Raw genomic sequence first — 4,739 nt, 5'->3', positions numbered from 1 at the left:
TCTTTGCATGGCAGGTTACTAGAAAATACGATTACAGTACCTTTGAAAGGCAATATATTATGTTTAAATCTCTTAAAACACGATATGCATTTTATTCTATAAACAAATCCAGTAGAATACATCATATGCACACAAATACATTATTCAAACAATATATTTAGAGTCAGTTTCTGACATTTACAAAATTAAAAGAGTTTAGTCAAATAAACATTTTCTTTGCATCAAAGCTTGAATTACTTTTAAATTTTGATCAAACTCTTTTTATTATTATTTTTTAAAGTTTAATCTTTTTTTACAGAAATTACATAGTTTGATAAAGCCAGGATATATTCTAAATAATGAAAATTTCTAAATGAAATTAAAAATATAAAGTTTCTAAATCTAAAGTTGAGGTCAGAATTTTTTTCTGGAGTATGGTTAATTTTGAACGCATGATCTCGATATCCAATGAGGGCATCTAACACAAGAGTTCTGACTTCTGAACACCAAGGTTATAATGCAAGGAAAGTTCATTGCAGTTGCGTATACTCTGCGTACATATTGAAACCTGTACTCTCTGGTCGGAATTTGTAAACAAGAATAGATGCATCAGTGTTCGTTTAATATCAGAGGAGGTTAAAAGCATTAAATTTTAATAATTTTGATAATTCACATAATAGTTTCCTATGACCAGAATTTTTTATGTGAAAGTTGGATACCATGTCAGGCTTCAAGATCCGTCTTGTGTTTACATTACCGCACAGAGACTGTACACTGCAGTACAAAAGATGCGCACAATTCTGAAATAACTTTCCTTGCATTATAACCTTGCTGAACGACAAGCTCATCAGTCCTCATTCTCTAATTTTCTAATCCTTATACCATCCTAATGTTGGCAATCTTTGATTTACAAACTATAAACTCTGTTTGATCATATAGTTAAAATTTGAAAAATCAAAGGTTTACACCATCAGATAAGTTTGATGTGAGTAAATAAAGTACAGTTTACAATGTCTACTATGAGCGCAGAGTAAACATACCTTGTGTTTATAAATAAGGATTAATCAACTATTATTTTATAGCTTTGTAAAATTCTGAAGTCTAATGTCAACTTGCATGAGAGCTCAAATCACAGATCAATGAATTTTCTACAGTCTTGTTGTCGTATATATCAATACAATGATTTGACTTTATATTTTGATTTTGCTTTGTTTTGCGTGTAAAATTATAATTTAAAAAATGTTATTGAATTGATACAAACGCCGACCACCACGCTACAATGTTTCATATTCTTTTTCTAATTATCTTTCTTAAATCACTTTATGAAAGTTATCAGGTTTATTTTTGCATAGTTCAACTTTAATACTGTTTCTGGCAGACTGGGGGGAGGTGCGGGGGGTAGGAAGGCTGGTGGATAAGGGTATTGAAATGATTCTGAACAGTGCTGATAACTAACCTGAAATAAAAATCTGGTTTGATTATTTTGATATTAGGCCACTTTAAATATGTTTTTTGTGGCCTTTGAAATTTCCCCCTCTCATGCCCCCCTCCCCCTCCCTTACACTATAAAAGATACCCCTTCCCTGAATGACATCTGTATATCTAAACATAAACGGCTGATGATAGATTGTTTTCAATATTCTATAATTTATGTCAAATATTTGACAAATATGCGTTTTTGTTGTACGTCAGCTGCTGAATATGCTTGGACGGAAATCCATCATAATTCGACGCTAAAAGATTGATTGTTGTAAGTCAGCAAAACTGGAAAAAGATTAGCAGTTTAGCTAATAATTATTCTAAAACCATTATTACTTATTTTTTAACTTTTTCGCAGTAGCTTTCCATATTTAAAACGTTTTTAAAGGTCCATTTCAGGCATTCTTTGATTTTATTGGTTGGTTTCCAGTCTTTGGATCAGAACTGTCTGCAATCAATCATTCAATTATTCACCTAATTCATCTAAGTTTGACATCAATTTATTAGTCTAGCACTTGAGGAATATAAACCACCAACACTTCATCAAATATATCTCATTTGATTCATTACCAAGAAAACTTTGATTAAAACTAATGTAAAACTAATACAGTAAGACTGTAAAACTTACTAATGTAAAACTAATACAGTAAGACTGTAAAACTTACTAATATAAAACGAATACAGTAAGACTGTAAAACTTACTAATATAAAACTAATACAGTAAGACTGTAAAACTTACTAAAATAAAACTAACACAGTAAGACTGTAAAACTTACTAATGTAAAACTTGTACAGTAAGACTGTTACTAATATAAAACTAATACAGTAAGACTGTAAAACTGTAAAACTTACTAATGTAAAACTATGATTTTTAATAGTCCAATGATAATTAAACAAATATAAATTTCAAATATAAACTAGATTGCTGAAATGTCGTCTTCCAATTCCAGATGTGTATGGGTCTCACTGTACATAGTTGTTAAATAAATGAAAAATATTGTAGGTTAAAAAAAACACCGCCTTGAATTATTGTCAATTTGTATCTAAAATCTTCAAGGGCCACTTGTATAATTTTCATACCCGCTAAAATTTAAAAAAAATGTATTGGAAGCTTAAAGCTGTCTTCAGCTCTCCCCAGTAACAATTGATAAAAATTACTTAATTAAAAGTTTTAAATTCTACCTTAATTTTTGTATTTTCGGTGTTTGATTCTTTCTATTTTTGATTACTCAGAGTTTCATAGTTTCAGAATTCCATGGTTTCAGAATTCCAAAGTTTCAGAATTCCATAGTTCAAGGATTCCATAGTTTCAGGATTCCAGTTTCAATATTTCGTTGTTTCAGAAATCCATGTTTCCAGGATTCCGGCCATAGTTTCAGAACTCCATAGTTTCAAAATTCCATATTTTCAGAAGTCCATAGTTTAAGAATTCCATGGTTTCAGAATTCCATAGTTTCAGAATTCCATAGTTTCAGAAGTCCATAGTTTCAGAAGCCCATAGTTTCAGAATTCCATAGTTTCAGAATTCCATAGATTCAAATTCCACCAATCCAGAATTCCAGAGTTTCAGGATTAAAGACCACAACAGTTTGTTAAAATGTTTAACAAACATTTATTTAGATTTTCATGATTCCGTACTGTTTATATTATTTCTATGAATTCACTGTACTCTTTTATGTAACTATTATAGTTTTTTTTTCACTCTAATTTGTCTTTGTAGAACTTTATCCTGACTATATTGACTATATACTGACTAATAAGGTTGTTGACTATTTTTAAATCTTTGGTAGTTAATTCTTCTTCTTCTCTGAGTTAAAATTGATTCTAAAAAGAATGATTATTAAAAATAGATAAATTAAATACAAAAAAAACTTAAACTTGATTTTGGTTAAGCTGAATAGTTGTTTGTAAACTAAAAATAGATTAAAATTGAGTGTTTGCTACAAACTCTGATTTTCTAATCTTTACATCTTTGAAACCTAATGTCAAAAACTTTGAACTATGCTAGATCAAATAGTCTAAGTTTGAAATATCAAAAGTTTACGTCTTCAGGTTACAAAGATATAGGGATTAGAAACTTTGAGTTTGTGGCCCAGACTCAATTCCTTTATTTTATTTTAATTTCCGTCTTAAGGGCGCTTCGCACCCCTCTTTCACGTACTAAACACTTACATTATAAGGTTGATAGAAGGGTCTTGGTTGAAGATTTGAACTGCTCTCATCACTTTCATATCCTCCACATTCACTCCTACAGTACATACATGTATCCCCTCTTTTACAATAATCAAAGGAAAACATGTTTACGGGATAATACAGGGTGAACCACAATGTACTTGATCGTCGGAGACATTTTATACACAAAATATAAAGGGAAATTGTACACAGAAAATAATATTTCCATTTGCTGATAGCACCGAATGAAGGATTCACTAATTGGAAATTGAGATAGATAGAAAGATAGATGTTACCACCATACTTTTTTATTGGTTCAGAATAGACACCAAACACATGACTGAACCCTGATTGGATCAGGCGCTAATGGACTTGGCATGCATGAGTGAAAGTCTCCTTAACATTGGACATAAAGGGCTGTACCATGTACATTTAAATGAGAAAGGATTCGTCTCGTGTAGAAGTCATTCTAGTTATGCATGTGTGTCAATATTTTCACAAATCTTCTATCTTTCAAATCCAACCTTTAACATGACGCATCTACTGTATACGCAAACTACCCAGCCTTACGCAAAATATTGTTGCCAAAATATTATTCGCAATACCTTCCGCTGTCTGGTTGCAATCATATAAATACCTTGTAAACTAGTAAAACCCTGGCTGTTATAAAGTAACTCTGTGCGTGAATAAACGTATCTATACTCAAACTACTCTTTTCAAGTAAGTCATTTTTTTCATAGAAGTGTTAATAAGAATGAAAAAGAGGTTTTTTTAGTCTTTTATTGAAGTACGTTTTTGAAGTTACTCAAATCTGGCGAGCGTGGGTCCACTTTCGAACCTTTTTTATGATTGAGAACAATTTCAGTTAATTAAACAATTTTTTTAAATTTCTTTCTTTTTTGTTCTGATTAACACTTTTTGTACATTTTGTTGGTAAAATCACTATTTTATTAAGGTGATCTTAGTATTTTTCCGATTTTTCAAGCATTTGGGTTTTTTGAGGTTTTTGTCTTCAGTTTTTGTCTAAAATTAACAGAGTACAAGGAGCGGCGGATGCCATCTTTTTAAGATATCCTGTTGTACGTTGTGTATACACTGTTAGTTGAAGA

At 30.7% G+C, this 4,739-nt stretch overlaps 1 long non-coding RNA gene across 2 annotated transcripts; it reads right to left on the bottom strand.

Moving 5' to 3' along the window:
- Positions 1 to 227: 227 nt before the first annotated feature.
- Positions 228 to 4,728, bottom strand: LOC111705900 (uncharacterized). Of its 2 annotated transcripts, XR_002766101.1 has the most exons (5): positions 3,631 to 4,728; positions 2,641 to 3,282; positions 1,020 to 1,435; positions 807 to 865; positions 228 to 478 (listed from the first exon to the last, which is right to left on the bottom strand). It is a non-coding gene; the product is annotated as an uncharacterized LOC111705900 (long non-coding RNA). The 2 variants fall into 2 exon arrangements; XR_002766100.1 differs by having other exon boundaries at positions 807 to 1,435.
- Between the last annotated feature and the right edge of the window lie 11 nt (positions 4,729 to 4,739).

This window comes from Eurytemora carolleeae, unplaced genomic scaffold, assembly GCF_000591075.1.
Source record: "Eurytemora carolleeae unplaced genomic scaffold, Eaff_2.0 scaffold614, whole genome shotgun sequence".
Lineage (NCBI taxonomy): Eukaryota > Metazoa > Arthropoda > Copepoda > Calanoida > Temoridae > Eurytemora > Eurytemora carolleeae.
Note: the sequence above shows the minus strand (reverse complement) of the source record. Positions and strands in the feature narration are given on the sequence as shown.